The sequence below is a fragment of the Bombina bombina genome, chromosome 12, assembly GCF_027579735.1.
Source record: "Bombina bombina isolate aBomBom1 chromosome 12, aBomBom1.pri, whole genome shotgun sequence".
NCBI lineage: Eukaryota > Metazoa > Chordata > Amphibia > Anura > Bombinatoridae > Bombina > Bombina bombina.
The window spans coordinates 100,901,513-100,924,520 of NC_069510.1; positions in this window are offsets into that span (position 1 = coordinate 100,901,513).

Below are 23,008 nucleotides of genomic sequence, written 5' to 3' on the forward strand. Positions count from 1 at the left end.
ACATAGTGACAGTCCATGCTGTGTCCCTGTGTCTGTAACCTGACCCTGCAACTACATGCCTCACATAGTGACAGTCCATGCTGTGTCCCTGTGTCAGTAACTGACACTGCAACTACATGCCTCACATAGTGACAGTCCATGCTGTGCCCGTGTCAGTAATCCTGACCCTGCAAATACATGCCTCACATAGTGACAGTCCATGCTGTGCCCCTGTGTCAGTAACCTGACCCTGCAACTACATGCCTCACATAGTGACAGTCCATGCTGTGCCCTGTGTCAGTAACTGACCCTGCAACTACATGCCTCACATAGTGACAGTCCATGCTGTGCCCTGTGTCAGTAACCTGACCCTGCAACTACATGCCTCACATAGTGACAGTCCATGCTGTGCCCTGTGTCAGTAACGTGACCCTGCAACTACATGCCTCACATAGTGACAGTCCATGCTGTGCCCTGTGTCAGTAACCTGACCCTGCAACTACATGCCTCACATAGTGACAGTCCATGCTGTGCCCCGTGTCAGTAATCTGACCCTGCAACTACATGCCTCACATAGTGACAGTCCATGCTGTGTCCCTGTGTCAGTAACCTGACCCTGCAACTACATGCCTCACATAGTGACAGTCCATGCTGTGCCCCTGTGTCAGTAACCTGACCCTGCAACTACATGCCTCACATAGTGACAGTCCATGCTGTGCCCCGTGTCAGTAACCTGACCCTGCAACTACATGCCTCACATAGTGACAGTCCATGCTGTGTCCTGTGTCAGTAAGTGACCCTGCAACTACATGCCTCACATAGTGGACAGTCCATGCTGTGCCCCTGTGTCAGTAACTGACCCTGCAACTACATGCCTCACATAGTGACAGTCCATGCTGTGTCCCTGTGTCAGTAACCTGACCCCTGCAACTACATGCCTCACATAGTGACAGTCCATGCTGTGTCCCTGTGTCAGTAACCTGACCCTGCAACTACATGCCTCACATAGTGACAGTCAATGCTGTGTCCCTGTGTCAGTAACCTGACCCTGCAACTACATGCCTCACATAGTGACAGTCCATGCTGTGCCCTGTGTCAGTAAACTGACCCTGCAACTACATGCTCACATACAGTACAGTCCATGCTGTGTCCTGTGTCAGTAACCTGACCCTGCAACTACATGCCTCACATAGTGGACAGTCCATGCTGTGTCCCTGTGTCAGTAAACCTGACCTGCAACTACATGCCTCACATAGTGACAGTCCCATGCTGTGCCCCTGTGTCAGTAACCTTACCCCTGCAACTACATTGCCTCACATAGTGACAGTCCATGCTGTGCCCCTGTGTCGGTAACCTGACCCTGCAACTACATGCCTCACATAGTGACAGTCCAATGCTGTGTCCCTGTGTCAGTAACCTGACCCTGCAACTACATGCCTCACATAGTGACAGTCCATGCTGTGCCCTGTGTCAGTAACCTGACCCTGCAACGTACATGCCTCACATAGTGACAGTCCATGCTGTGCCCCGTGTCAGTAACCTGACCCTGCAACTACATGCCTCATCTACAGTCACAGTCCATGCTGTGTCCCTGTGTCAGTAACCTGACCCTGCAACTACATGCCTCACATAGTGACAGTCCATGCTGTGTCCTGTGTCAGTAACCTGACCCTGCAACTACATGGCTCACATAGTGACAGTCCATGCTGTGCCCCGTGTCAGTAACCTGACCCTGCAACTACATGCCTCACATAGTGACAGTCCATGCTGTGTCCCCTGTGTCAGTAACCTGACCCTGCAACTACATGCCTCACATAGTGACAGTCCATGCTGTGCCCTGTGTCTGTAACCTGACCCTGCAACTACATGCCTCACATAGTGACAGTCCATGCTGTGTCCCTGTGTCAGTAACCTGACCCTGCAACTACATGCCTCACATAGTGACAGTCCATGCTGTGCCCCTGTGTCAGTAACCTGACCCTGCAACTACATGCCTCACATAGTGACAGTCCATGCTGTGCCCTGTGTCAGTAAGCTGACCCTGCAACTACATGCCTCACATAGTGACAGTCCATGCTGTGTCCCTGTGTCAGTAATCTGACCCTGCAACTACATGCCTCACATAGTGACAGTCCATTGTATCCCTGTGTCAGTAACCTGACCCTGCAACTACATGCCTCACATATTGACAGTCCATGCTGTGTCCTGTGTCAGTAAACTGACCCTGCAACTACATGCCTCACATAGTGACAGTCCATGCTGTGTCCCTGTGTCAGTAATCCGACCCTGCAAATACATGCCTCACATAGTGACAGTCCATGCTGTGCCCCTTGTCAGTAACCTGACCCTGCAACTACATGCCTCACATAGTGACAGTCCATGCTGTGCCCTGTGTCAGTAACCTGACCCTGCAACTACATGCCTCACATAGTGACAGTCCATTGTATCCCTGTGTCAGTAACCTGACCCTGCAACTACATGCCTCACATATTGACAGTCCATGCTGTGTCCTGTGTCAGTAAACTGACCCTGCAACTACATGCCTCACATAGTGACAGTCCATGCTGTGCCCCGTGTCAGTAATCCGACCCTGCAAATACATGCCTCACATAGTGACAGTCCATGCTGTGCCCCTTGTCAGTAACCTGACCCTGCAACTACATGCCTCACATAGTGACAGTCCATGCTGTGCCCTGTGTCAGTAACCTGACCCTGCAACTACATGCCTCACATAGTGACAGTCCATGCTGTGCCCTGTGTCAGTAACCTGACCCTGCAACTAAATGCCTCATGTATAGTTATAGTCAATGTTGTGTCCCTGTGTCAGTAAACTGACCCTGCAACTACATGCCTCACATAGTGACAGTCCATGCTGTGCCCCGTGTCAGTAACCTGACCCTGCAACTACATGCCTCACATAGTGACAGTCCATGCTGTGCCCCGTGTCAGTAACCTGACCCTGCAACTACATGCCTTACATAGTGACAGTCCATGCTGTGCCCTGTGTCAGTAAGTGACCCTGCAACTACATGCCTCACATAGTGACAGTCCATGCTGTGCCCTGTGTCAGTAACCTGACCCTGCAACTACATGCCTCACATAGTGACAGTCCATGCTGTGCCCCGTGTCAGTAACCTGACCCTGCAACTACATGCCTCACATAGTGACAGTCCATGCTGTGCCCTGTGTCAGTAACTTGACCCTGCAACTACATGCCTCACATAGTGACAGTCCATGCTGTGCCCCGTGTCAGTAACCTGACCCTGCAACTACATGCCTCACATAGTGACAGTCCATGCTGTGCCCTGTGTCAGTAACCTGACCCTGCAACTACATGCCTCACATAGTGACAGTCCATGCTGTGCCCCGTGTCAGTAACCTGACCCTGCAACTACATGCCTCACATAGTGACAGTCCATGCTGTGCCCTGTGTCAGTAACTGACCCTGCAACTACATGCCTCACATAGTGACAGTCCATGCTGTGCCCTGTGTCACTAAACTGACCCGGCAACTACATGCCTCATCTACAGTCACAGTCCATGCTGTGCCCTGTGTCAGTAACCTGACCCTGCAACTACATGCCTCACATAGTGACAGTCCATGCTGTGCCCTGTGTCAGTAACCTGACCCTGCAACTACATGCCTCACATAGTGACAGTCCATGCTGTGCCCCTGTGTCAGTAACCTGACCCTGCAACTACATGCCTCATCTACAGTCACAGTCCATGCTGTGTCCCTGTGTCAGTAACCTGACCCTGCAACTACATGCCTCACATAGTGACAGTCCATGCTGTGTTCTGTGTCAGTAACCTGACCCTGCAACTACATGGCTCACATAGTGACAGTCCATGCTGTGCCCCGTGTCAGTAATCTGACCCTGCAACTACATGCCTCACATAGTGACAGTCGATGCTGTGTCCCTGTGTCAGTAACCTGACCCTGCAACTACATGCCTCACATAGTGACAGTCCATGCTGTGTCCTGTGTTAGTAACCTGACCCTGCAACTACATGCCTCACATAGTGACAGTCCATGCTGTGTCCCTGTGTCAGTAACCTGACCCTGCAACTACATGCCTCACATAGTGACAGTCCATGCTGTGCCCTGTGTCTGTAACCTGACCCTGCAACTACATGCCTCACATAGTGACAGTCCATGCTGTGTCCCTGTGTCAGTAACCTGACCCTGCAACTACATGCCTCACATAGTGACAGTCCATGCTGTGCCCCTGTGTCAGTAACCTGACCCTGCAACTACATGCCTCACATAGTGACAGTCCATGCTGTGCCCTGTGTCAGTAAGCTGACCCTGCAACTACATGCCTCACATAGTGACAGTCCATGCTGTGTCCCTGTGTCAGTAACCTGACCCTGCAACTACATGCCTCACATATTGACAGTCCATGCTGTGTCCTGTGTCAGTAAACTGACCCTGCAACTACATGCCTCACATAGTGACAGTCGATGCTGTGCCCTGTGTCAGTAAACTGACCCTGCAACTACATGTCTCACATAGTGACAGTCCATGCTGTGTCCCTGTGTCAGTAACCTGACCCTGCAACTACATGCCTCACATAGTGACAGTCCATGCTGTGCCCTGTGTCAGTAAACTGACCCTGTAACTACATGTCTCACATAGTGACAGTCCATGCTGTGCCCTGTGTCTGTAACCTGACCCTGCAACTACATGCCTCACATAGTGACAGTCCATGCTGTGCCCCGTGTCAGTAACCTGACCCTGCAACTACATGCCTCACATAGTGACAGTCCATGCTGTGTCCCTGTGTCTGTAACCTGACCCTGCAACTACATGCCTCACATAGTGACAGTCCATGCTGTGCCCCTGTGTCAGTAACCTGACCCTGCAACTACATGCCTCACATAGTGACAGTCCATGCTGTGTCCCTGTGTCAGTAACCTGACCCTGCAACTACATGCCTCACATAGTGACATTCCATGCTGTGCCCTGTGTCAGTAAACTGACCCTGCAACTACATGTCTCACATAGTGACAGTCCATGCTGTGCCCTGTGTCAGTAACCTGACCCTGCAACTACATGCCTCACATAGTGACAGTCCATGCTGTGTCCCTGTGTCAGTAACCTGACCCTGCAACTACATGCCTCACATAGTGACAGTCCATTGTATCCCTGTGTCAGTAACCTGACCCTGCAACTACATGCCTCACATATTGACAGTCCATGCTGTGTCCTGTGTCAGTAAACTGACCCTGCAACTACATGCCTCACATAGTGACAGTCCATGCTCTGCCCCGTGTCAGTAATCCGACCCTGCAACTACATGCCTCACATAGTGACAGTCCATGCTGTGCCCTGTGTCAGTAACCTGACCCTGCAACTACATGCCTCACATAGTGACAGTCCATGCTGTGCCCCGTGTCAGTAACCTGACCCTGCAACTACATGCTTCACATAGTGACAGTCCATGCTGTGCCCCGTGTCAGTAATCTGACCCTGCAACTAAATGCCTCATGTATAGTTATAGTCAATGTTGTGTCCCTGTGTCAGTAACCTGACCCTGCAACTACATGCCTCACATAGTGACAGTCCATGCTGTGCCCCGTGTCAGTAACCTGACCCTGCAACTACATGCCTCACATAGTGACAGTCCATGCTGTGCCCGTGTCAGTAAACTGACCCTGCAACTACATGCCTCACATAGTGACAGTCCATGCTGTGCCCTGTGTCAGTAACTGACCCTGCAACTACATGCCTCACATAGTGACAGTCCATGCTGTGCCCCGTGTCAGTAATCTGACCCTGCAACTACATGCCTCACATAGTGACAGTCCATGCTGTGTCCCTGTGTCAGTAACCTGACCCTGCAACTACATGCCTCACATAGTGACAGTCCATTGTATCCCTGTGTCAGTAACCTGACCCTGCAACTACATGCCTCACATATTGACAGTCCATGCTGTGTCCTGTGTCAGTAAACTGACCCTGCAACTACATGCCTCACATGGTGACAGTCCATGCTCTGCCCCGTGTCAGTAATCCGACCCTGCAACTACATGCCTCACATAGTGACAGTCCATGCTGTGCCCTGTGTCAGTAACCTGACCCTGCAACTACATGCCTCACATAGTGACAGTCCATGCTGTGCCCCGTGTCAGTAACCTGACTCTGCAACTACATGCCTCACATAGTGACAGTCCATGCTGTGCCCCGTGTCAGTAAACTGACCCTGCAACTAAATGCCTCATGTATAGTTATAGTCAATGTTGTGTCCCTGTGTCAGTAATCTGACCCTGCAACTACATGCCTCACATAGTGACAGTCCATGCTGTGCCCCGTGTCAGTAACCTGACCCTGCAACTACATGCCTCACATAGTGACAGTCCATGCTGTGCCCCGTGTCAGTAACCTGACCCTGCAACTACATGCCTCACATAGTGACAGTCCATGCTGTGCCCTGTGTCAGTAACTGACCCTGCAACTACATGCCTCACATAGTGACAGTCCATGCTGTGCCCCGTGTCGGTAACCTGACCCTGCAACTACATGCCTCACATAGTGACAGTCCATGCTGTGCCCCGTGTCAGTAACTGACCCTGCAACTACATGCCTCACATAGTGACAGTCCATGCTGTGCCCCGTGTCAGTAATATGACCCTGCAACTACATGCCTCACATAGTGACAGTCCATGCTGTGCCCTGTGTCAGTAACCTGACCCTGCAAATAAATGCCTCACCTACAGTCACAGTGCATGCTGTGCCCCTTAGTTAGTAACCTGACCCTGCAACTACATGCCTCATCTACAGTCACAGTCCATGCTGTGCCCCTGTGTCAGTAACGTGACCCTGCAACTACATGCCTCACATAGTGACAGTCCATGCTGTGTCCTGTGTCAGTAACCTGACCCTGCAACTACATGCCTCACATAGTGACAGTCCATGCTGTGTCCCTGTGTCAGTAACCTGACCCTGCAACTACATGCCTCACATAGTGACAGTCCATGCTGTGCCCTGTGTCAGTAACATGACCCTGCAACTACATGCCTCACATAGTGACAGTCCATGCTGTGTCCCTGTGTCAGTAACCTGACCCTGCAACTACATGCCTCACATAGTGACAGTCCATGCTGTGTCCCTGTGTCAGTAACCTGACCCTGCAAGTACATGCCTCAGCTACAGTCACAGTCAATAATGTGTCCCTTTGTCAGTAACCTGACCCTGCAACTACATGCCTCACCTACAGTCACAGTCAATAATGTGCCCCGTGTCAGTAACCCTGACCCTGCAACTACATGCCTCACATAGTGACAGTCCATGCTGTGCCCTGTGTCAGTAACCTGACCCTGCAAATAAATGCCTCACATAGTGACAGTCCATGCTGTGCCCTGTGTCAGTAAGCTGACCCTGCAACTACATGCCTCACATAGTGACAGTCCATGCTGTGTCCCTGTTTCAGTAACCTGACCCTGCAACTACATGCCTCACATAGTGACAGTCCATGCTGTGTCCCTGTGTCAGTAACCTGACCCTGCAACTACATGCCTCACATAGTGACAGTCCATGCTGTGTCCCTGTTTCAGTAACCTGACCCTGCAACTACATGCCTCACATAGTGACAGTCCATGCTGTGTCCCTGTGTCAGTAACCTGACCCTGCAACTACATGCCTCACATAGTGACAGTCCATGCTGTGTCCCTGTGTCAGTAACCTGACCCTGCAACTACATGCCTCAGCTACAGTCACAGTCAATAATGTGTCCCTTTGTCAGTAACCTGACCCTGCAACTACATGCCTCACCTACAGTCACAGTCAATAATGTGTCCCTTTGTCAGTAACCTAACCCTGCAACTACATGCCTCACCTACAGTCACAGTCAATGCTGTGTCCCTTTGTCAGTAACCTGACCCTGCAACTACATGCCTCACCTACAGTCACAGTCAATGCTGTGTCCCTATGTCAGTAACCTGACCCTGCAACTACATGCCTCACCTACAGTCACAGTCAATGCTGTGCCCCTGTGTCAGTAACCTGACCCTGCAACTACATGCCTCACCTACAGTCACAGTCAATGCTGTGCCCCTGTGTCAGTAACCTGACCCTGCAACTACATGCCTCACCTACAGTCACAGTCAATGCTGTGTCCCTGTGTTAGTATCTGACCCTGCACTACATGCTTCACGTACAGTCACAGTCAATGCTGTGTCCCTGTGTTAGTATCTGACCCTGCAACTACATGCCTCACCTACAGTCACAGTCAATGCTGTGTCCCTGTGTTAGTATCTGACCCTGCAACTACATGCCTCACCTACAGTCACAGTCAATGCTGTGCCCTGTGTCAGTAACCTGACCCTGCAACTAAATGCCTCATGTATAGTTATAGTCAATGTTGTGTCCCTGTGTCAGTAACCTGACCCTGCAACTACATGCCTCACATAGTGACAGTCCATGCTGTGCCCCGTGTCAGTAATCTGACCCTGCAACTACATGCCTCACATAGTGACAGTCCATGCTGTGCCCCGTGTCAGTAACCTAATCCTGCAACTACATGCCTCACATAGTGACAGTCCATGCTGTGCCCTGTGTCAGTAATCTGACCCTGCAACTAAATGCCTCACATAGTGACAGTCCATGCTGTGCCCTGTGTCAGTAACCTGACCCTGCAACTACATGCCTCACATAGTGACAGTCCATGCTGTGCCCTGTGTCAGTAACCTGACCCTGCAACTACATGCCTCACATAGTGACAGCCCATGCTGTGCCCCGTGTCATTAACTGACCCTGCAACTACATGCCTCACATAGTGACAGTCCATGCTGTGCCCTGTGTCAGTAACCTTACCCTGCAACTACATGCCTCACATAGTGACAGTCCATGCTGTGCCCCGTGTCAGTAACCTGACCCTGCAACTACATGCCTCACATAGTGACAGTCCATGCTGTGCCCCGTGTCAGTAACCCTGACCCTGCAACTACATGCCTCACATAGTGACAGTCCATGCTGTGCCCTGTGTCAGTAACCTGACCCTGCAACTAAATGCCTCATGTATAGTTATAGTCAATGTTGTGTCCCTGTGTCAGTAACCTGACCCTGCAAATAAATGCCTCACCTACAGTCACAGTGCATGCTGTGCCCCTACTGACCCTGCAACTACATTCCTCATCTACAGTCACAGTCCATGCTGTGCCCCTGTGTCAGTAACTTGACCCTGCAACTACATGCCTCACATAGTGACAGTCCATGCTGTGCCCTGTGTCAGTAACCTGACCCTGCAACTACATGCCTCACATAGTGACAGTCCATGCTGTGCCCTGTGTCAGTAACCTGACCCTGCAACTACATGCCTCACATAGTGACAGTCCATGCTGTGCCCTGTGTCAGTAACCTGACCCTGCAACTACATGCCTCACATAGTGACAGTCCATGCTGTGTCCCTGTGTCAGTAATCTGACCCTGCAACTACATGCCTCACATAGTGACAGTCCATGCTGTGTCCCTGTGTCAGTAACCTGACCCTGCAACTACATGCCTCAGCTACAGTCACAGTCAATAATGTGTCCCTTTGTCAGTAACCTGACCCTGCAACTACATGCCTCACCTACAGTCACAGTCAATAATGTGTCCCTTTGTCAGTAACCTAACCCTGCAACTACATGCCTCACCTACAGTCACAGTCAATGCTGTGTCCCTTTGTCAGTAACCTGACCCTGCAACTACATGCCTCACCTACAGTCACAGTCAATGCTGTGTCCCTTTGTCAGTTATCTGACCCTGCAACTACATGCCTCACCTACAGTCACAGTCAATGCTGTGCCCCTGTGTCAGTAACCTGACCCTGCAACTACATGCCTCACCTACAGTCACAGTCAATGCTGTGCCCCTGTGTCAGTAAACTGACCCTGCAACTACATGCCTCACCTACAGTCACAGTCAATGCTGTGTCCCTGTGTTAGTATCTGACCCTGCACTACATGCTTCACGTACAGTCACAGTCAATGCTGTGTCCCTGTGTTAGTATCTGACCCTGCAACTACATGCCTCACCTACAGTCACAGTCAATGCTGTGTCCCTGTGTTAGTATCTGACCCTGCACTACATGCTTCACGTACAGTCACAGTCAATGCTGTGTCCCTGTGTTAGTATCTGACCCTGCACTACATGCCTCACCTACAGTCACAGTCAATGCTGTGTCCCTGTGTTAGTATCTGACCCTGCACTACATGCTTCACGTACAGTCACAGTCAATGCTGTGTCCCTGTGTTAGTATCTGACCCTGCACTACATGCCTCACCTACAGTCACAGTCAATGCTGTGTCCCTGTGTTAGTATCTGACCCTGCACTACATGCCTCACCTACAGTCACAGTCAATGCTGTGTCCCTGTGTTAGTATCTGACCCTGTACTACATGCCTCACCCACAGTCACAGTCAATGCTGTGTCCCTGTGTTAGTATCTGACCCTGCACTACATGCCTCACCTACAGTCACAGTCAATGCTGTGTCCCTGTGTTAGTATCTGACCCTGCACTACATGCCTCACCTACAGTCACAGTCAATGCTGTGTCCCTGTGTTAGTATCTGACCCTGCACTACATGCCTCACCTACAGTCACAGTCAATGCTGTGTCCCTGTGTTAGTATCTGACCCTGTACTACATGCCTCACCCACAGTCACAGTCAATGCTGTGTCCCTGTGTTAGTATCTGACCCTGCACTACATGCCTCACCTACAGTCACAGTCAATGCTGTGTCCCTGTGTTAGTATCTGACCCTGCACTACATGCTTCACGTACAGTCACAGTCCACGCTGTGTCCCTGTGTCAGTAACCTGTCCCTGCAACTACATCTCTCTGACAGTAACCAATCACAAACCCGAATCCCCAGAGTCATAGTAAGTTTGTTAGCTGTAAAACAAGTATTTGCATATAACATATTTTTTTACTATATAACATCAGGGTGCTGGCACTTACCTCTGTGCCCCCTGCTTGGAGTCATATATCTCAGCATTATTTTCTATGTAACACTCAAGGTCCCAAGGTCCCACAGGACATCATCAATAAAGCCCCATAACACGTTTTAATTAAGCACATTAAATAATATTACAATATAAATGTATTATTTTTCCTTTAACCCCTTAGTGACCAGACCATTTTTTTCAATTTTCTTACCGTTAAAGGGATAGGAAAGTCAAAATTAAATTTGCATGATGTCATTTTAACACTTTTAAATTCACTTCTATTTTCAAATGTGCTTCGTTTTCTTGGTATCCCTTGTTGAAAAAGAATACGCACATATCCTACACTAGTGGGAGCTAGCTGCTGATTGGTGCCTGCACACATTTGTCTTTTGTTATTGGCTGACTAGATGTGTTCATCTTGCTATCAGTAGGGGAATGCTGTTCCTTCAGCAAAGGATAACAAGAGAACACAGCAAGTTTGATAATGGAAGTAAATTGGAAAGTTGTTTAAAATTGTATGTTCTAATAAAGATGATTTTAAAAAAATAAAAAAAATAAAAAAATTGTATGTTCTATCTAAATTATGAAAGAAAATGTTGGGGTTTCCTGTCCCTTTAAGGACCAGGGCTATTTTTAAATTTCTGCTGTGTTTGTGTTTAGCTGTAATTTTCCTCTTACTCATTTACTGTACCCACACATATTATATACAGTTTTTCTCACTATTAAATGTACTTTCTAAAGATACCATTATTTTCATCATATCATATACGTAATTTACTATAAAAAAATTAAAACATATAATTACAAAAATTGAAAAAGGGGCGGAGCTAGCCACTGGAGAGATAAGTTGTGTTTTTTTTTAACTCCATCAGCCTAAAGCAGAATCAATTGTAGTTTTTCAACACCTATAGGAATTAAGTTATTCAAAGGCCCACATAGCGCTTCAGCCTACGGAATCACTGCATCATCACCTGGGATTGCACCGCCGGAGGGTCGGGGATCCACTCCGGAGGTGCCCTAGGTCTGTCAAATGCTACAAAGAACTGATCTACACAAGGCTCCGCTCTAAGAGGCACAGGGCCAAAGGCAATACAGGAGGAATAAAAGAAGTACGCCATATACCTACGGCCATCACAGCTGGAGGGGTAAGACTAGTCTCACATTAACTTTACGGACTACACGCATCTTAGAACCTTACCCTCCTGACAAATAGCAAAATCTCTGGGTGGACAGCATACACAGAACTTAAGTGGTGAAGACTGGGAACTTTGACTGTTGTGGAGGCCTGGGCGCAGCCCCGCCATCTTAGCGATATATGCTACGCAGTGGGAAATTTTGAGAGGGGCTCCTCTGCCTCTGAGGTTTTCTAGACAGACTGCAGTAGCCGTAGGGTCGGGGCTCAGCTCCGGGTGCTGCAATAGAGATACATATACAATTGAGAGGTCAAACACATGTTAAATAAAGGAACAATAGGGGACACTCCTAAGTGAATGGGAAATAAGAGATAAGAGCGCCACATAGCCCCAGACTGCAAGGCGGGAAAAGACGCCATATTTTCTCACTCGCATATCCCTCTTCAGTAAGCTGATAATGTGCTAAACAAATTAACTGTTCTGGAGGGTTGGGGCTTCACGCCAGAGGGGAATGGTATAGCTGAAACTTGTTATTAATAAATCGAGGTTGTGATGAAGGCCTGCTGAGGGCCTTAATGTTGTGAAGGTAAATACATAGTTAAAATTGGGAGTGAGAGACTTAGCATCAGAACCGGGATCACAACTTCCTGGGATAGAGAACCCATACCTGACAGTTGAAATTGGCATCATCTCAATTATCACACAACAAGACATAAAAAATATTAAAGCATTCTCCAAAGCAAGTTTTTCCAGATAAAGTGAGGCAACTCTAGAAAGAGCTAGCCTACGTGAAAGGCCTGAAGTGGCTCTAGTCTACACTCTAAAAGGTTGCTCTTTCCATAGCTTGGCCCTGGTCTCCTGGTTTCAGCATACCTAAGTACCTAAGCACTACACATCATCTCCTTAAGCAATATCAGTTAAACACAGCCATACACTCCCCCCTCCCCTTTCCAGATGCTAGTGGGGCAATCTGGTCATACCCAAACACCCTTCCAGTAATCGTCCTGTGAGGACAACATCCCTGGGGGGGTAGTGTGTGGTAGAAGGGAGACACAACATCCAAAATCCACAGATATAGAGATAAAGAAGACTAGAGATGGTGATATAAGGCTCCAGGTGTAAGTGATTTGGCGGAGGTCAGAACCCCTCAGATACTAGGGAGAAGATTAAAAGAACTTTTGGAGTACCCCACATCCTGACTCACAATACATATAAGTATAGAATCAGAAGTGTGGAGTTTATATCTGAGTCCAAACAGTAGTGTACTACCAACGTTCTGACCAACCCTAATAGGGATTAAGGAGACATCATAGGCAAAGATCCTATATCTGACAGAGATGTACCTCCAAGACATATAAAACCAGTATGATAATGGCATAGTGACAACCTAATCAATGACCTGAAAATATAAAACCGGTCTGACCTCTACACATCAGCATAAAGACGCTTCTCTCCGTGTGTGAAACAACGAAGTTCATTTTGGGCCCTAATTCATAAACTGCCTCATAACTGTATACCTGTGACACTTATTAAAGAGTCTAAAGAAATATCAAGCAGCATGAAAAGCAGAAGCCATTCTGTTAGAGACTATTTGACCAAGACACAGCCCAAACAATGGCTAGTAGAGAAAAACACGTTGCCAATTAAAGAAACTGCTGAACAAGATCAATTGGAAATGGAAGAAACTAGCTCTGTGAATTCACCAAATAGAGAATTACACACGCAAATAAAAGCCATCTTCCAAGAAGAGTTCAAGTCGGCCCTTGCAGAGCTGAAAAAGGATATACATGAAATTGGGCACGGGACATCAGATATAGAAGAAAAGTTGGATGACCTATGTGGGGAAACTACATACTAAGCTACTGGATCACTCAATATACATTAGAAAACTTGAGGATCAAGTAGAAGATCTAGAAAACAGATCCCGTCGCTCCAACCTAAGAATAAGAAATCTGCCAGAGAGCTTTAAGAACTTTCCAGAAGATGTTACTAATCTATTTCATTGGCTGGCTCCTGAGATAGAGATCCCCATGCTTCTTATGGACATGGTCCATCGGGCCCTGTCTAAACCCACCCAGTCAGCTACAAGAGATATCATTGTGAAAATGCATTATTTCCACATTAAAGAAGAGTTACTCAAGGCAGCTAGAACAGCATGCAAGCTTACCTATGAGGGCACCGAGATCCAGATATATACAGACCTATCTCCAACGACATTACGGAGAAGGAGAGAGTTGAAGCCTGTGATACAAACCCTCATTAAAGAAAACATCAAATACAGGTGGAACTTCCCCTTCAAACTTACATTTTCATATCAGAATAACTCCCATTCCTGCTCCACAAATGAAGAAGGAATCTTATTACTGAGACAGCTGAAACTAGTCTCTGAATCATCAGATGGCATTGGCTCTCAAAACCATAGAGAAAGGCTCCACAGAGAGACTGGACACAAGTGGGCAAGAATGACAAACCTAAAAGAACCAAGACATGACATTCTCCTGAAATGGATCATAGTCAGCCCAACAGGGATGTTGCAAATCCATCATGAGTCCACACAGAGAAATCTCAAGTAACTGTTTTACTTTTTATAGCCCAAATTGTGAAATGGGCTACAGAGACTGACTGCTTGCTGATTGGATATGTATTGACATTGGCAGTTTTCAGTATCCTTTGAATCATAAATATACATTAAAATATCACCCATACCCCACCCTAACCCTGACCTTACCCAAACCCCCATACAAATCGTAAATATCAGTATCTTATCCACACCCTTCCCAAATTCCTATATCCTTTTCCCACCACAGGTTTTCTCAAAAGATCAGTATAACCTGGTCTCTATGCCAACTGAAGTTGCAGATGAAATCTGTGATGTTTGTTGATTTTTTTACTGTTATTGTATTAATGTTATGTTACCAAGGTTTGTTAATTATTAGCCACATGTTTATAGTATTTGCACAAGTTGTACGTCATTCAGAATCAAAATGCCAAAACTTTGTTAGGAGGGATTATGACAGAGGATGGATCCAGACAACACAAGTACACCGAAAGTGGACTCTCATTAGATGGGCAGTAGCTGTGTTATATACACCGCTATCTCTACATTTCAGTCGGATCAGAAAAGCGCAAGATTTAGCCAGACAATATGGAGATTAAAATATTTTCACACAATGTCAGAGGTCTAAATACCAATATAAAAAGGAAAAAAGCTATAATGGAATACAAAGCTCTCAATGTGCATGTTGTTATGTTACAGGAAAAACACTTTACATCCCAGACTTTACCTAAATATTGGGATAAAATATTCCCCACTCAGTATCATGCAACAAATAAAAAGAAAAAAAGTGGGGTTACACTACTTCTACACTCACTAAATTTTGAGGAGGAAGTGATTAAGGACAAAGAAGGTAGGTTCCTCATTGTAAGAGGGCAAATCTCTATACTCCTAGTTAATGTTTATGCACCCAACACTAATCAGGCACTTTTTATTTCGAGACTAAATAAGCATCTCACACAATGGGAAAAATATAAAACTATAATAGGTGGAGACTTCAACTTAACCCTCAATAACAAAATGGATAGGTCCTCAGATAGTACTGTTGGAATAATAGGACATAGATCAGCACAAAACATCCTCTATGATTTTCTTCTAGACCAGAATTTAATTGATTGCTGGAGGTCCCTCAACAAAACTGCTAGAGATTATACATACTATTCATCTGTCCATAAAACATACTCAAGTATAGATTATATCCTAATTAGTCAAATTATGATACCACTACTTGTTTCTACTGACATCATTAATTGTTCATGGTCAGACCACTCTATAGTAGAAATTACCCTCAAAGGATTAATCAACCCTAATAGAGGTAGAGCTTGGTCTCTTCACCCTAGCTTACTGAAGGATCCCATCCTCCTACAGAAACTACAGCAAGACATTACAGAATTCATATCAATTAATGAGGGCTCTAATTCGAACCCAATTTACTCTTGGGGAGCTCTTAAATTGGGGAATTTTAATTGTAGAATCTAATAAAAAGAAAAGACAGGATAAGGCCAGAATAGCTGAATTTAAGACTATTAATCTGACTGCCAGAGTATATCACTTATATAAAGAAAATTATACACTGATGTTTAAACGCATTAATCAATTGATGGATAAATGGTCTAGGTAAAAAATTTCACATTATCGCAGAATTATCACGACTAAGATGACGATCCTTCCCAAAATCCTTTACCTGTTTAGATCATTACCTATAACAGTCCCATTAATTGAACTACGCAAAATTCAGAAAGATATATTACACTTTATATGGCAAGGTAAAAAAGCACGCATAAATAAACAATGGTCAGGAGGTACCAAGTTTGCTAGAAATTATTATTTTTATTTTTTTTAAATAAATACAAAGACCCTATTTTTTCTGTAGTGTAGCTGCTCCCCCTCAATACCTTACCCACCTCTGCATCAGTTGCTTACCAGAAGGTATTTCAGGATGCCTCAATATCGAGGCATCGCTGCAATACCCTGAAAGAGGCTGGAAGCGATTACGATCACTTCCAGTGCTTAAAACCCCTGAGGACTTACAAGGTACGTCCTTGGTTGTTAACGACCGTTTTTTTTTATTTCAGGATGCCTCAATATCGAGGCATCGCTGCAATACCCTGAAAGAGGCTGGAAGCGATTACGATCACTTCCAGTGCTTAAAACCCCTGAGGACTTACAAGGTACGTCCTTGGTTGTTAACGACCGTTTTTTTTGTAGGACGTACCTTGTACGTCCTTGGTCGTTAAGGGGTTAATTTGCCTCTGTGCCCTTTTCTATTCCTCTAGAAAGGAATGCATGGATAACGTATCCTGAAGTTTGAAACACTGTTCCCTATGCTACGCAGTGATTGCTTAGAGCACAAGTTCATTTTTGTCAGGTCTCTCATTGGCCATAGCAAAGATGAGCAGGGAAAAGGAGTCGAGGTGCTTTCCAAAGGGTGAGGGCCTGAGCTGCTGTGAATGTTGTAATGTGGCACTTAATTGCTGATATATACTGATATATATATATATATATATATATATATATATATATAAAACATTTAGGTCTAGATTTCAAGTGGCGCGGTATGTTTCTTTTTCACAATCGCGAAAACCCCTCTAGAGTTCAGCTTTTTGCACTAGTCAGGTTGCGTTTGTATTACAACTTATTTTGTGCGCTAGTGGTAACCCAAATCACGCTAAAAGTCGAAAATCGTAATATATTGTAATATCAGCGCAATTAAAACTGCATGCAAAAAGACGATATCCCTAGCGCAAACCCGTTTGCGCCTCACTCGTGATCTAGCTTTGTGTGTGCAGACATTTTGCAATGCAGCACTAAATTGCCGATATATACTTTTGCATATGTAAAACATTTATAATGTGCGCAGAGCTTTTGCAATGCGGCATTTAATTGCGGATATATACTGGGCATATACAGTATATATAATTTATTGTGTGTGGAGACATTTTGCAATGCAGCACTTAATTGAAGATATATACTTTTGCATATGTAAAACATTTATTGTGTGCACAGAGCTTTTGCAATGTGGCATTTAATTGCGAATATATACTGTGCATATATACAGTAGATAATCACTTCTCATTTAGTTTATAAGGGGATATAAACCATTTCTCTCCCCAGCAATAAGCCATGATTCAGGCTAGTTTGCTTGTAGCTCCTTACATCTTTAACTACGACAGTCATAATCTTAAATAAAGTCCTACAGGTCGGGTTATAGAACTAAGAAACAGTTCATGAGTATTATTAATTTCTGTTTAAAGTAAATACATCTATATGTGAATGAAATTCCAAGTGAGTCCGGGAATTCTGGGCATTTCCTGCTGTAAGTGGAGATTTTCTTTTTCTTGTCCCTCTGAATCACAAGAATAGATTTTAACATGTGAAATAACAGGCGAGACGCACAGCAGCCAGCACAAGCCCTGTAATTTGTAGCAGTGCGGTGACTAGGCCCAGCCCTCCTGGTAACCAGCAGTTGGGGGGAGAATTCTATTTTGAACTAGAAAAGAAAATGAGACTATGGAAGCTCAGATTTGACGGCAGATAGGCCGCTATACGCTGCTGATTATTCCGTCTGTATGCGAATAGGCTGAACCTGTGTATAAAGCAAGCAGGCTGACGTTCCTTTATCACTGCTGACCAAACAGCACTTCTTAAATCTAAAGCCACCATTTAAGGGGACAGTTAACACATTGAGATTTCATGCAAAGTAAAACAACCTTACAAAATACGTTCATTATTCATCCCCCCTCCCTTTTCATGTAATTTAACTCTGTATTTTCTAATTCTCACAACTAAAAAAAAAGCACCCTGAAGGCTAACTCTGCTACATATATGTACCTACTTGGATTTCACAGATAACTGCAAAACAATTTACTCTATACCACTGGTTTTCAAACCTGTCCTCAGACCTCCCTAACAGGACACATTTTGAGGATAACTGAACTGGAGCACAGGTGAAATAATCAGATGAATAGTAAACGTGGTTATTTTACCTGCTCTCATCCAAGGTAATCTTGAAAACCTGGCCTGTTGGGGAGGCCTGAAGACAGGTTTATAGTGCTTAATACTAATGTGATGACTGTGGCTAGCCTTGTGAGCTGCAGACTCAAGCCCAGATTTCCTCCTCCAAATAAGGCAAGTGGTGATTGGAGTCTGATTATTGAAAAACTATTGCAGCAAGCAAGGTGTTAATTTGTTAAAAAAAAAGTTTAAAAAGCTGATATGTTATTCTATAGCAACACAACTAATTAAACTTTATTTACCAAAGCACAGACTCTAGCATAATCCTGAGGATGGGGGCAGCAAGAGACCCGGAGAGCTGCGCTATGGCCTGCCAGCCATAAACCACTAAATACAGTCAAATTGACAACATACACAATAAAAAGACAATGCAAAAGCGCTTACTTTGAATTTGAAATGAGCAGTAGAATAGTTTCAGGTGAATTTCAAAGTTAATTCTATTTTCCCTCCCCCGTATCATGTGACAGCCATCAGCCAATCACAAAATACATATACGTAGATACTGCGCACTGGGAGCTGGAGCCTCAGAAAGGGTGCATATAAAAACAATGTGCACAGTTTCATAATGGAAGTATATTGGAAAGTTATTTTAAAGGGGTAGTCTAGTCAGAATTAAACTATCATGATTCAGATAGAGCAGGCAATCTTAAGCAACTTACAAATTTACTCCTATTATCAATTCTTTCTCTTGGCATCTTTATTTGAATGTAAGCTTAGGAGCCGGCCCATTTTTGGTTCTGCACTTGGGCAGTGCTTGCTGATTGGTGGCTACATTTAGACAACAATCAAAAATCGCTACCCAGGTGCTGAACCAAAAATGGGCCGGCGCCGTCCAGCTCCTAAGCTTACATTCAAATAAAGATGTAAAGAGAATGAATTGATAATAGGAGTAAATTTGTAAATTGCTTAAGATTGCCTGCTCTATCTGAATCATGCAAGTTTAATTTTGCCTTTCTTATCCCTTTAATTTTGACTTTATTGTTTTTAAGGCACCTTCACCACTCACTTTCCCATCTAGTCACCAAATTCCTGAGGTTGCCCTATGCAGACAGCAGAGGGAGACCCTGGGAAGAAAGTGCAGGACGTCTGGCTGAGACTGTCGGTAACACAGGATTAATAAGCATAAACTGGCGTGCAGATTACTGCTCTGTGGGAGGTAATGTGCAGGTCGCACAATGGGAGCGTCAGCAGATGTGCGGCCCTTGTGGTACTATCACTAGACGTGTATGTGAGGGTGAAGCTCTGATCTGGAAAGGGCTGATTTTAGGGTCTGTTCTGTGGAGGTGTTTTGGGTCCTTTCTTTATTAAACTGACAGCAGCCAATAAATTATTTTTTATAAACCTCATTTAATTTGCTTTAAAGGACCAGTAAATACAATAGATTTGCATAATCAACAAATGCATGATAAAAAGACAATGCAATAGCATTTAGTCTGAACTTCAAATGGGTAGCAGATTTTTTTCTGACAAATTTCCAAGTTCTGTCTATTTCCACTCCTAGTGTATCATGTGACAGCCATCAGCCAATCACAAATGCATTTACGTATATATGCTGTAAATTCTTGCACATGCTCAGTAGGAGCTGGTGACTCAAAAGGCGTAAATATAAAGAGACTGTGCACATTTTGTTAATGGAAGTAAATTGGAAAATTGTTTAAAATTGCTGCTCTATCTGAATCATGAAAGTTTAATTTTGACTTGAGTGTCCCTTTAATTTTCCAGATTCCTTGCTAGAATTTCATTGTCTATGTCAGTGATGGCGAACCTTGGTACTCCAGATGTTTCAGAACTACATTTCCCATGATGCTCAACTGATCTTCAGATTGCCTAAGCATCATGGGAAATGTAGTTCTGTAACATCGGGAGTGCCAAGGTTTGCCATCACTGGTCTATGTAGAAATATGTAGGAGTTGCTTTTTGTCGTCATTAAATCAGCTTTGGTGGGAAAAGCTTCATACTTACTAAGGGACCAGAGATGTTCTCTAAGGTTCTTTCGCCATTAAATCCATTTAAAAAGATAGATAAATCCCTTTATTTACCATTCCCCAGTTTTGCATAACCAACACTGTAATAGAAATAAACTTTTTACCTCTGTAATTACCTTGTATCTAAGCCTCTGCAGACAGCCTCCTTATCTCAGATCTTTTGACAGATTTGCATTTCAGGCAATTAGTTCTGACTCAACCCCTTAATGACCAACGCCGTACTTCCTTAAAAAAAATACAGTTAATGCCTGAGGGCGTACGTCGTCGGTATTGGAAAGCGGTGGAAGCAATCCTGATCACTTCCAGACACTTTCCAGTTATTGCAGTGATGCCTCGATATTGAGGCATCCTGCAATAGCAGTCCATGGCCATCGATGCAGAGAGAGCCACTCTGTAGCCCTCTCTGCACCGGACATCGATGGCCGGTGTCGTTGGTGGGTGGGAGGCCATAGATGGGCCGTGTGATGTGGAGGGGATCGGGATCGACAGGGGCGCGCATGGACGCGCGCACATGCATGGGGGGGCAGCGGGCGCGTGCATGGGTCGGTAGTGGGTGGGAACCGCTACACTACAGAAAAAAATGAATACTATAAGTGGGAGAAAGGGGGCATTTAATATTAAAAAAAAAAACAATCTAAGGGATCTGGGAGGGGGTGGGGGGTTGGTCTTTGGGGGCGAAACTACTCTACAGAAAAGGGAAAAAAATATAAATAAAACGCAATTTTATTCTAAACTGGGTACTGGCAGACAGCTGCCAATACCCAAGATGGTGCCCATTAAGGTAGAGGGGGAGGGTTAGAGAGCTGTTTGGGGGGGGGGAATCAGGGAGGTTGGGGGCTAAGGGGGGATCCTACACAGCAACATATGTAAATATGCTCCCCCCCAAAAAAAACTTTTATATTAGTACTGGCAGACTTTCTGCCAGTACTTAAGATGGCAGGGACAATTGCGGGGTGGGGGAGGGAAGAGAGCTGTTTGGGAGGGATCAGGGGGTGTGATGTGTCAGGTGGGAGGCTAATCTCTACACTAAAGCTAAAATTAACCCTGCAAGCTCCCTACAAGCTACCTAATTAACCCCTTCACTGCTAGCCATAATACACATGTGATGCGCAGCGGCATTAAGCGGCCTACTAATTACCAAAAAACCAACGCCAAAGCCATATATGTCTGCTATTTCTGAACAAAGGGGATCCCAGAGAAGCATTTACAACCATTTGTGCCATAATTGCACAAGCTGTTTGTAAATGATTTCAGTGAGAAACCTAAAATTGTGAAAAATGTAACGTGCTTTTTTTTATTATTTGATCTCATTTAATATTTAAAAAAACAATCTAAGGGACCTGGGAGGGGGTGGGGGGTTGGTCTTTAGGGGGGGAAACTACACTACAGAAAAGGGGAAAAAATAATAAAAAAAACCCACAATTTTATTCTAAACTGGGTACTGGCAAACAGCTGCCAGTACCCAAGATGGTGCCCATTAAGGTAGAGGGGGAGGGTTAGAGAGCTGTTTGGGGGGGATCAGGGAGGTTGGGGGCTAAGGGGGGATCCTATACAGCAGCATATGTAAATATGCTCCCAAAAAAATAAATATACCTTTTATTTTAGTACTGGCAGACTTTCTGCCAGTACTTAAGATGGCGGGGACAATTGTGGGGTGGGAGGGAAGAGAGCTTTTTGGGAAGGATCAGGGGGTGTGATGTGTCAGGTGGGAGGCTAATCTCTACACTAAAGCTAAAATTAACCCTGCAAGCTCCCTACAAGCTACCTAGTTAACCCCTTCACTTCTAGCCATAATGTGTTATGCGCAGCGGCATTTAGCGGCCTTCTAATTACCAAAAAGCAACGTCAAAGCCATATATGTCTGATTTTTCTGAACAAAGGGAATCCCAGAGAAGCATTTACAACCATTTGTGCCATAATTGCACAAGCTGTTTGTAAATGATTTCAGTGAGAAACCTAAAATTGTGAAAAATTTAACTTTTTTTTTTTTTTTTTATTGATCGCATTTGGCGGTGAAATGGTGGCATGAAATATACCAAAATGGGTCTAGATCAATACTTTGGGATGTCTTCTAAAAAAAAACCATATACATATCAAGGGATATTCAGGGATTCCTGACAGATATCAGTGTCCCAATGTAACTAGCGCTAATTTTGAAAAAAAGTGGTTTGGAAATAGCAAAGTGCTACTTGTATTTATTTCCCTATAACGTGCAAAAAAACAAAGAAGATGTAAACATTGGGTATTTCTAAACTCAGGACAAAATTTAGAAACTATTTAGCATGGGTGTTTTTTGGTGGTTGTAGATGTGCAACAGATTTTGGGGGTCAAAGTTAGAAAAAGTGTGTTGTTTTCCATTTTTTTCTCATATATATTTTTTTTTTATAGTAAATTATAAGATATGATGAAAATAA